This window comes from Notolepis coatsorum, assembly GCF_963971535.1.
Source record: "Notolepis coatsorum genome assembly, chromosome: 4".
Taxonomy (NCBI): domain Eukaryota; kingdom Metazoa; phylum Chordata; class Actinopteri; order Aulopiformes; family Paralepididae; genus Notolepis; species Notolepis coatsorum.
In genome coordinates this window covers 21043353-21056841 of record NC_140168.1, presented here as the reverse complement: position 1 = coordinate 21056841, position 13489 = coordinate 21043353, and positions in this window count along the sequence as shown.

Sequence of the window (13489 nt, the reverse complement as noted above, 5' to 3'; positions counted from 1 at the left end):
GTTACGCAGGAGGTAATTATACAACCTGAATCTTAGGGAATTATATCTATGGTGCACTAGTGATAGCGGGAGATACTGGAAGGGGTTCCCACTGGTTGTAAGCCAGCAAGGGGGGTAGAAGATCTGTCGGTAGTAGGACGTCTGGTCAACGATGACTAGGGAGACTTCAGGTACAGAAGCCGGTGCAGTAGCCTCTTGATCCACAGACGAATACAGCTTGGTTCTCTTGTAGACTGTAGCTCTACAGTGAAGAAAGCTAGGCGGCCTCAGGCTCTCTGAGCGCCGACTCGACTTGACTCCTCTCGGGGTAAATCCAACACGTGCAGGCGTCTGCGATTATCCGCTCCATAAATCATAGGACCAAAGCAAATATATTCCAGCCGCAAAGGGCTATGTAGTCGTCGGGTAGATTAATCCAGTGTACATGTCCATACGGCTCTCGCCTAGGTCTCCTCGGGTGAAAGCGCCATGCGGTCGGCCCAGCCTGGATAAGAACTCTAGCTAACACGAGGAAGCGTTGGAGATGCTGGTCACTGTAGGATTCTAACCGCACGATACACTATACACAAATAGACTATTGAAGACTCAATAGAAATATGTCGCACTCGACGGTATAGCGCCAAACTCTGACAATTCAGTTACTAATTCGCATGCGGTCTCGATGCTCTATTCTGAGGCCAAACAGGCCATACTTCACCGCACGTTGTATCGTGGGTGAGGCTTCAACTTATCGGTAACATACTAAATGGACGAAGGGTACGGAGGTAAGGGGCTAAGGGGCTTCTACATTCACCTGCGCCGTATTTATACGCACGGTGCACAAACTAGTTCCACTCTCATTTCTGTCGCGTATCCCTGGGCAAGGTTGGGCATGTCCAGACACATCTTGACGGTGACTTTGAACCTGGCTCCGGAGGCCGGTCCCTGGCGCCGGTGGACCGCTGTCCAATAGGAGAATGAACTATTATGGTCTGGGCTAAAGGGATATTCCGTGTATATGTACAAGGAATATACAGGGGATATCAAACGATATACAAATACTATGCAATATATATCAATAAATAAATATATATATTCGGTTTAATCTGATCCTTTGTAACAGCCCACCTAATTAGCCCACCTAATTAGCTAAGCAGAGACAGATTAACCGCACTGTCCACTACTCAATGTCTGCTGTGAGGGGTCTGTCAGTTCACAAAGTCATGGGGTCATGGTCGTCATCGATGGTATCGGGGAGCCTTGGCAGTTCTATTAGCCTCGCCACGGGTCGGGTGTAGGTCCGCCCTTGGACGAGCACTTCGGCTGCTCGGACCTTTCCGTCGGCACCGGTGATCACTTTGCTTACGCGGCCGGCCGGCCACATAGCTCGGGGTAGTGACTGGTCGATAATCATGACGACTGTTCCTTCTGTCAAATTGTCTCTCTCTTTCACCCATTTCTGGCGGGTCTGTAGAGACAGTAGGTAGTGGAGTAGGAAGCTGTTCCAAAACTTGTCAGCCAGTACTTGACTGTACCTCCACATTCTTCGGCCGTTCGCTTCTTCAGGCCTGTACATTGTCTGTGGTAGCGCGGGGTCCAGCCGCCCCATCAAGAGTGTGTTGGGGGTGACTGGGTCGACATCTGCTACATCACTTGAGACGTAACCGAGGGGCTTTGAGTTCAATACTCCCTCGATCTCCGTGAGGACTGTCATTAAGACTTCTTCCGCCACGGTCTGGGCCCCAAGCACGGCGTACAGGGCTGTCTTTATTGAACGTACTTCTCGTTCCCAAGTTCCACCGAAGTGAGGTGCGTTCGGGGGATTAAACTGGAAGTCAATCTGGTATGGAGCGAGGTGGGTCTTAAGTTCTGGGCCCATAGCTTGGAAGCTCTCTCTCAGCTCTCTTTCTCCGCCTTTGAAGTTTGTCCCGTGATCAGACAACAATATAGACGGTTTTCCTTTCCGCGATGTGAATCTTCGGAAGGCCATAAGGAATGAGTCTGTGCTCATGGTTGGAAGGAGTTCTATATGCATCGCTCGGGTGGTCATGCATTTGAATACAATACCCCACCGCTTCTCGGTGCCTCTTCCTTTCTTTATATACAGCGGGCCGAAACAGTCCATACCGGTGGAGTGAAAGGGCTTGTCGCAGAGTCGGAGGCGACAGGGAGGTAGGTCAGCCATCCGGGGTATACTGGGCTGCGCTCGCCACTTACGACAGTCTAGACAGGTTCGCTGGAAGCGCCGCACTGCTTCTCTCCCTTGCAGTATCCAATAACGACGTCTGATCTCCGCGAAGACTCTCTCTGCCCCGGCGTGATGCACATCCTCGTCGTATTTCTTTATGATCAGCTCTGTGACCTTGTGTCGGCTGTTTAAGACTATCGGGTACTTGACGTCATCCGGTAAGTCTGGGGCTCTCCGCAAACTACCACCCACTCTGATGAGACCATGGGCGTCGCTCTCGGGGGCTAGGTGGAGCAGTCTGCTGTCTGATGGGACGGGCTTTGCTCCCTGTAGACAGTCTAGCTCATCGGGGAACGAGTCTCTCTGGGCTCGTTGTAGTAGAAGAAGTTCCGCTTCTTCGTAGTCAGCTGCAGTAATGTCAGTAGGGAGCTGAACCTCTGGGTGGTGCCACAGGAATGTCTTTAGCTGCGCACTTTCTAGGGTGAGGCAATCGTCTATGTCGGGGTCTGTGGAGACGAGTGTGTTCAATCCACAGAACATAGATTTCTTGTTTTCTGCCTCCTCTTTACTCGCTTCCCGTGGGGTGGGTGTAGGCCACTCTTCTTCCGGGAGCTTGAGGAACTCTGGCCCGTCACTGTATAGGTTGTGACGGGTGAGGTCATCCAGGGTCATTCCCCGGGTGATGACGTCAGCTGGGTTGTGTTTTGTGTCCACATACCTCCAGCTTGCTACTTCTGTTAAATCTTGAATCTCTGTGACTCTGACTCCCACGAAGACCTTGTATCTGCACGAATCAGACCGGATCCATGTGAGTACTGTCGTGGAGTCTGACCACAAGATTGTTCTTTGCACCGGAATGGTGAGTTCACGTTGGATTAACGTGGCGAGTTGCGCTCCTGCTAGGGCTGCGCAGAGCTCTAGACGCGGGATAGATTGTTGCTTTCGTGGGGCTATTCTTGAGCGGGCCAGGATGAAGGCAGTATGTATTTCTCCTCCCTCCTCTCGGGCACGCAAGTAGGCCACCGAGCCGTAGGCTACTTCGGAGGCGTCGCTGAAGACGTGCAGGTCCATCTGGCACGTCTCCGGCCTCACTGTGGGTGGGAAGTAGCTGCGGCGTATGTTAACACCTGGGAGTGAGCTGAGTTCCGTCTCCCACTCTCTCCATGTGGATGCAATGTGGTCGGGTATGGGGTTGTCCCAGCCCTGGTCCTTGTCCCATAACGCTCTTACAATCATCTTTGCCCTGGTGGTGTAAGGTAGAATACATCCCAACGGGTCATATTGTCTGGCGAGTGTTCTGTATACACTCCGTCTGGTGGTCGGTAGTGCAGTCGACCTTCCCTGCTCCTTGGTCAGGGGTGTGTGTTTATAATGGAGCGAGTCTGTTTTGAAGCGCCAGACTAGTCCTAATGTCATTTCTTGGGCTTCTCCTGGGATGGTCGCCATCCAGGTCTCGCTGCTTGCTGTCTTGTCCTCGGGGGAGAGGCTGCGCAATACTTGCGGGTCGCTGCTGGCCCACTGCCTGAGATCAAAGCCGCCTTTGATCAGGGAGGCGCGGAGCTTGAGTAGAAGGGCCTCGGCTTCTTCTGGCGTCGAGACGCTTTGCAGACAGTTGTCCACGTAGAAACTATTTTCTACACTTTTTCGGACCTCTTCATCAGCTGCTGGGTCCTCTGCGACGTGTTTTTGCAGTGCAAACGTAGCACAGCATGGGCTGCATGTGGTTCCGAAAGGGAGGACTTCCCATTGATAGATGGCTGGTTGCTCATCCCCGATCCTCTCTCTCCATAGGAACCGCAGCAGGGGCTTGTCCTCCTCCACTAGTCTCACCTGCAGGAACATCCCTTTGATGTCGCCGCTGATGGCCACCTTGTCCTGGCGGAAACGTAGTAACACGCCTAGTAGGGAGGGGCCGAGTGTTGGGCCGGGCAAGAGCTCTTTATTCAGATTTTGTGATCCGATCTGGTAGCTGCAGTTGAACACAATACGATCCTTGCCGTTGTGGTGGACTTTGTGGTGCGGCACGTACCATGATTCGGTCGTCTGATCGGCCTCTTTAATGTCAATTTTCTTTATGTGTCCCGCTGTGATTAGCTTGTTAATCTCAGCGCGGTACACAGTCTCTTGAGCGGGGTCTCTGGCTAGGCGCCGCTCTGTGTTCAATAGATACCGCTCCGTCGCTTCTTTTGGGGCGTGGAAGGTAGGCATACCCTCTCGCCTCAAGAGTGGAGTTGCGTATCTCATCACTCCGTTGACTTTGACTCTCTTTGTCCCTTGCTCGAGGAGTGCTATGGCGTAAATGTCTTCCTTGGAACGAATGTCTTTCTTTTCGTTCTTAAAGGGCATTGTCTCTAGTGTCCATAGCCTCTCGACATGCTGTAGGAGGGTGGTGTCTTCTTCTGTCACTCTGGAGTGGAGGCAGCTAGTGGCTGCTGTTCGGTTAAGAGACTTAGCGAGGGGGCCTTGTAATGTCCATCCTAGGCGGGTCTCGACTGCTGCAGGACAGCCTCTGGGCCCTGTGTGGACCCGGTCTATCGGGACTATGAGGTCTGCATGGTCGGAGCCTATCAGCAGGGTCGGGGTGGCACCGTCTATGAGCGGTATAGGTAGTTGACGCAGGTGCACATATTTATCCATCAGCTTGGCGATGGGGTAGGTGTACTGCGACAGGCCTATTTCTTGGCTGGTGAAAGCATTAGTAATCCTATACCGTCTCTCTGGCTGCCCGCTTGCTGCGATAGTGAAGGAGACATTCTCGCCCTTTATCGTCTTTAGATCTCTTCTTATTGTCCGAATCGTCATCTGGTTTTCGCTCCCCCGCAGCCCCAGCTGGGCCGCAGCGGATGCGAGGAGAAGGGTCTTCTCTGACCCGTCGTCAAGGACGGCGTAAGTGTCCATGACCTTGTCTTGGTAACTCAGTGTTACGCGGACCACCTTTAAGAGCACTCGGGCGCCCCCGCTGCTGGCGGGGTCAATGTACATAACACTTGCCTTTGTGCTGCTTGAGGGTGCAGGCTTTCTTCTGTTACTGTCGTGTAGGACATCTAGGTGGGCTCCGTCACACCGACTACACCTCTTCTTTAAGCGGCACTCGGCTGCCATGTGACTGCGCGCACATCGGTAACAGCGTCGGTTGGACTTTATCCATTGACCCACTTCATCGGCGGTCATCTTCTTGAATGTGTCACATTGTGACAACCAGTGTTCTTTCTCGCAGTACGGGCACACCATCTTCCACTTCTCTTTCATCGAGGGGGTACTGTGGTTCTTGCTGCTCGGTACTGGTTCTGATTGGTGCATGACGGTCACCAATCTTCGGCCATCGTTTGCTCTCCTAGGTCCCTCTCTGGAGCTTGGGGTGCTCCGCATGAACGTATCCAACCGTAGGCTGTTGACTTCTCTTGCTAGGAAGTCGGCTAGGTCTAGGAGGGATGGCTCGGGACCGTTAGGATCACGGTGGTCTCTTTGCCGCCTGAAGCGCTCTTGTCGGGCGGGCGGAAGCTTCTCTAAAATCCTCTCGACATTAGAGTTCGCGTACAGTTCGTGCATACCCTTTTCTCGTTGCGCCCCCAGCATCCCTACCAGGGATTGTACCTTGATAGACAGGTCATCTAGTGAGCGATTGTCTGTGGCTGGGGGTAGGCGGTCAATATGCCTTATCTCTTGTATTACGTAATCCCATATACGTCCATATCTTTGGTCGAGTGCTGCTAGAGCCGCTGTGTATGGGGTAGTAGAGGTGGCATAGGCCAGCGCTATATTGTGCGCTCGGGGCACCTTGAGGTGCTTCAGTAGGATAGCATACTTGTACGGTTCGTCTGCTACATCGGACATCATTGTCTCTAAGCACATTCGTAGCTCGGTGTACTGTGCTCTGTTCTCGTGGGTGAAGTCCGGAAACGTCGGTGTGCCAATGTATGATGCCATGGATGGCTGGCACATCGGTGAGCGTTGGAAGAGAGGCCTCCTAGGCGAGTCTCCTCTTACGCCTCTTGGTGGGCTGGTACCTGCTGGGTACCATGGCCCGCGTATCCAGGTGCTATTCCTCGGGGCTGGTCGTGCGTCAAGCTCACCCGTGAATTGAGTCGGGGGTCTGTAGCGCAGAGCCGCGGGGGTAGAGCCTGGGCTGTACTGGACCTCCTGGTCCTGTGGAGTTCTGTGCTGCTGTCGGGCTTGACTCTCCTCCTCTCCCTCTTCTTCTTGCTCTGGCAGGTCCTCTAGATCCTGTAGTCGTCTATTTAGCCTCTCCGCGGTGTAGACCGTTTCTTCCTTGTAGCTGGTCCTCGCGTGGACCGGTCGGGGAAGGAGTTCGGAGGGGGGTATAGGCTCTCTCTGGTGGTCGGGCTCAGGGTCGCTTGATCGGGTAGGGGAGGGTGCCCTTGACCCGTGTCTTGACGAGGCCCTGGAACCCCGTGCGGAGGGAGGGGGTGTCGCCCTGGCGATCAGCTGCTCCATTATCTGCGCTTGTAATCGGTCGCGCTCGGCTTCGCGCTTGGTGAGAGCGATGTCGCGCTCTGCTTCTCTTTGGGCACCGGCAGCGGCGCGCTGGGCTTCGGCGGCGGCGCGCTCTGCTTCTCTTTGGGCACCGGCAGCGGCGCGCTGGGCTTCGGCGGCGGCGCGCTCTGCTTCGGCCCTGTCTCTTACCATATTCTCTTCCGTCTGAAGGCGTCTAATCTCTAGACGTATACGATCTTCGTCGCTCCGTTGCTGCGCTTGAATGCGTTCTCTTTCCATGGAAGAATGTTCGCGCTCGCTAAGCATCTGTGCTTGGAGTCGATCGCGTTCTGTAGAGGCTGCTAGGCTGGCGAGGAATGCCTGTGCCAGCATCTTGTCCGCCCCGCTGGGGGAAGACGCTGGTTGAGGTGATCCGCTCCTGGCAGTACTCGTTGGAGATCTGTTCTCCTGTGGCGAGTCCTGGAGATCCATCTCCGGGGTCTCTTCTTCTTGTAGCGGGTAAAGTTCCATCCCTGGAGAGCTGTCTTTATCCTGGAGCTCTCCGGGGACTACTTCTTCGGTCTTGGCGGGGGGTAAAGTCGTGTCAGGTCCCTCCTGGTCCCTACCGTGAGCTTGGTCAGTTACATTAGAACCCACTAGGGCCTCTATTGGCGGGGTAACCTGGGCGATAGGGTCGGACATAATTTTACTATCTACTTTTTCCGCGTTTACCGTCTGTAGAAGGCTAGGTAGTATACTGGCAACGTAATCCTCTAAGTACTGAGGTGTCTGCCGTCAACGCTGCGGGCGATCTACTTTAGGAGAACCGTTTTGTGGAGTGTTCATCATAGGCCATGTCAATATTAATACCACTATATTAATATTACACTAGTTACCCTCCGGCTCGAAGGACCAATTGTAACTGAGGGGTACAATTCCCTGACTGTATTGATAAGTATGGTATCATTAAACCACTACCGCTTTATGTACTTTAATTACTGGCCATACAGTACACGATATATGAATATGATGAACACTTCCCACAATGAAATCGGTTCCAGTCAAAGGTATTAATCAAGTATTTAATGGAGCAAAAGGTACATAGGATACTTTACATTATTCTTTGAATGCACTTGTAAGGCAAAGGAGTATGCGTAGGCAAATCAATAACGAATGTCCATTCTCTGGTTACGCAGGAGGTAATTATACAACCTGAATCTTAGGGAATTATATCTATGGTGCACTAGTGATAGCGGGAGATACTGGAAGGGGTTCCCACTGGTTGTAAGCCAGCAAGGGGGGTAGAAGATCTGTCGGTAGTAGGACGTCTGGTCAACGATGACTAGGGAGACTTCAGGTACAGAAGCCGGTGCAGTAGCCTCTTGATCCACAGACGAATACAGCTTGGTTCTCTTGTAGACTGTAGCTCTACAGTGAAGAAAGCTAGGCGGCCTCAGGCTCTCTGAGCGCCGACTCGACTTGACTCCTCTCGGGGTAAATCCAACACGTGCAGGCGTCAGCGATTATCCGCTCCATAAATCATAGGACCAAAGCAAATATATTCCAGCCGCAAAGGGCTATGTAGTCGTCGGGTAGATTAATCCAGTGTACATGTCCATACGGCTCTCGCCTAGGTCTCCTCGGGTGAAAGCGCCATGCGGTCGGCCCAGCCTGGATAAGAACTCTAGCTAACACGAGGAAGCGTTGGAGATGCTGGTCACTGTAGGATTCTAACCGCACGATACACTATACACAAATAGACTATTGAAGACTCAATAGAAATATGTCGCACTCGACGGTATAGCGCCAAACTCTGACAATTCAGTTACTAATTCGCACGCGGTCTCGATGCTCTATTCTGAGGCCAAACAGGCCATACTTCACCGCACGTTGTATCGTGGGTGAGGCTTCAACTTATCGGTAACATACTAAATGGACGAAGGGTACGGAGGTAAGGGGCTAAGGGGCTTCTACATTCACCTGCGCCGTATTTATACGCACGGTGCACAAACTAGTTCCACTCTCATTTCTGTCGCGTATCCCTGGGCAAGGTTGGGCATGTCCAGACACATCTTGACGGTGACTTTGAACCTGGCTCCGGAGGCCGGTCCCTGGCGCCGGTGGACCGCTGTCCAATAGGAGAATGAACTATTATGGTCTGGGCTAAAGGGATATTCCGTGTATATGTACAAGGAATATACAGGGGATATCAAACGATATACAAATACTATGCAATATATATCAATAAATAAATAAATATATATATTCGGTTTAATCTGATCCTTTGTAACAGAGAGAGAGAGAGACTACAGATACAGTTGGAGATAGAGAGAGAGAGAGAGAGAGCCTACAGATACAGTTGGAGATAGAGAGAGAGAGCCTACAGATACAGTTGGAGATAGAGAGAGAGAGAGAGAGAGACTACAGATACAGTTGGAGATAGAGAGAGAGAGCCTACAGATACAGTTGGAGATAGAGAGAGAGAGAGAGAGAGCCTACAGATACAGTTGGAGATAGAGAGAGAGAGACCCTACAGATACAGTTGGAGATAGAGAGAGGGAGTAGGAATGCTCTACAACACCGGAGCAGCGTAATCATTTGGATTTGACCATCCTGCCACACAATGTACAGAGTCACAAAATACAGAGAAGAAGAAGGCCTATAATAAAAATACAGAAATATATACACACACTTCAAGAAACAGAGTACAAAGTACTTTACAGAAAGGAAAGAAAACCTAGGTTTAGAGCTTGGAACAACAAAATAATAATAAAACACACTTTTATTTTTTTATAATAGTAGTAGCCGATACATAACCAGCACCCACAAGGTTTATATTGTTTTTACTGACTGAGCAGATGCAAATATGAGGTCACACAAAGCCCACAATCAGTATCTTGTAGTCTATCCTCCCCTGGCGAAGACTGACTGGCCTTTGTGACCACTAGCCACTCCAAATCTGTATGTCTGGGTCAGACTACAGCAAATACAATCCATGGCTTGGATGAAATCAAATGTGCTGAGTTGCAGGATATGGTTCATATTGGAGGATATGGGTGGATATTGAGCAGAGTAGAGTTTGCTTTCAGTCATCATGGACCCACTGAAACCCTGGAAAAAATCTGTTAAATATCATTTAAATGATAAGGCTGTAACAAAAATAAAGACAACATTGATTTAATCTAAACATAGACAATATATAATTCTCTCCAATGTAGGCCAATATCATAACAATCAAGGTCGCATATGGCCCCTACTAGAAGAGGCCAATTTTCAGATGATGACAAAATTGTATTTCCTCTATGATTCATATTTAACTTACATAACCTACTGCATCCAGTTAACACACATGTCCAGTCAAGCATTTCTCTCTCTCTCTCTCTCTCTCTCTCTCTCTCTCTCTCTCTCTCTCTCTCTCTCTCTCTCTCTCTCTCTCTCTCTCTCTCTCTCTCTCTCTCTCTCTCTCTCTCTCTCTCTCTCTCTCTCTCTCTCTCTCTCTCTCTCTCTCTCTCTCTCTCTCTCTCTCCCATTTTTGTTGACCGGATGACCAAATTACATCTGACAGGCTGGTGGCTTTTTTTATGCTGCACCGTGTGTGTATGTGTGTGTTTGTGTGTCTGTGCAAGTCTTTCAACGTGTGTCTATTGCGGCGAGGGTTGTCTGTGACCGTTCAGCCAGAGAGCGAGTGCATTGAGCCCATTGGATGGGTCCGGGGTGTGGGCTCCACACCATACAAAAGAGCGGAGGCACACAGGAGCGTCCTCAGTACCACAGGCTTCCACTGCCGACCTCGGGCTGTGCATGGTGTGTCCGTCTGGCTGGGCAGCTGCTGCAGGGCTTGATGAAGGTGAGGACGCACCCAGCAGGGTTCCTGTGGATTACTGTTCATACTGTTCATACTGTATTCTTCACTCCAAGGACTGGTAAACGTCATACTGTGTGATGATGGGGGGATAGTGACAGATTCAACAGTGTTTGATATGAATTGTAAAATCCTCTACAATATAACTATTGCACAGTTTGAGGTTTCATTGAAGCATATAGAGGGTAGTTTATAACGACAATAATTTCTTTCTTACTGATTAATGTCTTGCAACCCTTTTGCTTTATAGACAAAGTTGTCAAAACTACAAGTCCAAGGATTGTTTTGTAAACAGAGTTTTCTTCCGGTGATGTCAGACACTGGGCACAACAGAGCAGTCAGTCACACTTAATTCTACAGAATAAACCTTGAGATCTCACAGAATAAACCTTGAGATCATCTCACTGAGTTTAAAGTGTGCTATATAAATGAAATGTATTATTATTATTATTATTATTATTATTATTATTATTATTATTATTATTATTACCTTATGCAAGATAACAACTGCATATATGCTTATGAATGCTATTGCTGAATAAACTATACATTCCACATTCAAATTGAAGTTGGCTGCTACTGTGTATTGTTGCCAGAGAGTAACTTTATTACGTGTGGTATGATCCCATGATCATCCAGACAACTAGATGCAGCCTATAGCAAGAGAATGGACGATGTCATCCTATCCTGGTCGACATAATGACCTTCTTTGTGTGGCCAGACCTCCAGTAATATATTTCTGCCTATAATTGGTGGCAGGCATAATACATATTTGAAACTTGAAAGAGGGATTCACACAGACTGCTCCCTGTCTTTAGAAATAAAACAGTCATCTTTGAGCCTCGTGATCTGTAAACAACATTGAAACTTTTGGACGGTGATGGAAGAATGCCTCTGTGTCTTTGGTCCTCTGCAGGTAGCCTACACTGTTGGCTAGTGCAGTGAGACACCTCCAGCAGCAGGCATGATCATCAGACTAGGAAGACTGACACCTGGATACTTCCGCCTCCTGCAGGTTAGTGTAATCACCCGTACGTTCATTCATTTATCCAAATCTTCGGATCCCCATTATAGGCTGAAGCCCAGGTAACGGCTATACTCCCTGATGGGCTCCACAACACACATATAAAGCTTCTAAGAATAGGAGTATAGAATAGAATAGAATAGAATAGAATAGAATAGAATAGAATAGAAGTACCCTCTTTGCGCCGCCCCTGTGCCTCAAATAGATCCGCTATCAACTCTATCTTTAATCTTTCAAAATGTTCAGTTGCTATCGCTATTAGCTCTATCTTTAATCTTTCAAAATGTACAGTTGCTATTGCATGCACTCATCTGTGTTTCACCACACACATGAGTGCATGCTTACCAACTGTCCGTCTGCAACACTACTATCACCAACATCTAAGAAGGGAGATCCCCCCTTGAATGGCCCTTCTAAGGTTTCTCTCCTCCACACTGCCTGTGGAGCTTTTTTCCCTATTGTTAGGTTTTAGTGAGTTTTTCCTTACCTTCGCGTGGGGTATGTCTGGGAGTGCTTGCATTCTTTCATTTATTTGCATTCATCTAAAAATGTTTGGACCTTATGGTGTTCTTGTTCTGTTCTTTACTTATTGTTATGTTTTCTTCTTGACTTGTTTAAAGAAGACCTGTACGGCCCATGGGGACATTAACGTGTGTTGTCGGGCCCTATAAATAAATTTGATTTGATTTGATTAAGTACTTTATTGATCGCGAGGGAAATTCAGCACCACAGATCGTAAAAAATAAATACAGGAATAAGAATAAGAATAAAAAATTATAAAAAAAGAAATACACAGTCAGAGATATACATTCTAAAATGCTGAAATATACAGCCAGAAAATATACAGTAAATGTACAGTAAAATGTCAAATGTATTATTTATTATTATTATTATTATCAGGGGTTTACTCTGTGCTCACTGCTCAGTGAGGCGTCTGATCCTCTCTCTCTGGTCACTTTGACGACTTAACAGGCATCTTAACTAACGTATTAGCACTATTCTGAGATACTTTATGTACACAAGTTCTGTGTTCTTCAGAACTGAACACAAGTGCTTTGTTGTGATGGAGAGCATTGGAGATGGAGAGCGTGGAGATTAATATTTCATAGAGAGCTGCTGATGCAAGACTCGGGGGACAATACATTACATAACCCTCAACATTATTAAAGGAAACCACCGACGGTTTTGTGTTGAAGTTGAAGTCCATGATTCTTTGTTAGAGGTAGAAATATCATAGATTGGAATAGAATAGAAATACTTTATTTATCCCGAGGGAAATTCAGCACTATACAGATCGCTCACAGTCAACAGTAAACATTTAGGTAGTCAAAAACAAAAGTCACGAATAAGAATAAAGATAAGAATAAAGAATAAAATACGGTATGTATCATGCCATGGCCATTACATGTTCACCCTTTCACTACCACACTACAGAAGGTTAACCTTTCACTACCACACTACAGACGCGTGGTAGTGAAAGGGTTAACCTTCTGTAGTGTGGTTGTGAAAGGGTTAACCCTTTGTCATGTGGCGGTGAAAGGGGGCTAACCTTCTGTATTGTCGCAGTGAAAGTGTTAACCCTTTGGTAGTGAAAGGGTTATGGAATACTTCAGTTTCAGAACTATGAATATAAGTCATTGAATAATCACCATGATCAATGTAACAACATCGTATTGATTGCTATTTCTATAGCGCCGTTATCTGTTATTGTGAACAGAATACACTGTGTGCTTTAAGATTCTTGACAGAAAAGAGACTTGTGTTGCTGGTGGATATGTGTCATGAAAAGTTGTAATATGAGCTACAAAACAAGTTGCCCCTCATAAACTATTTCCTGTATTGGCATTGTTTTCTCAGGCCCCGAGCTCCACCCAAGTATGTGGACAGGACATACTTTCCAAACTTAAATCCCTCATTTCCTTGTGTAGGTTTCGACAGCGCAGGACAGTGTATTGTTCTGCAAAGTCAACTGGAAGAGGAAACCGCTTCAATACAACAGACC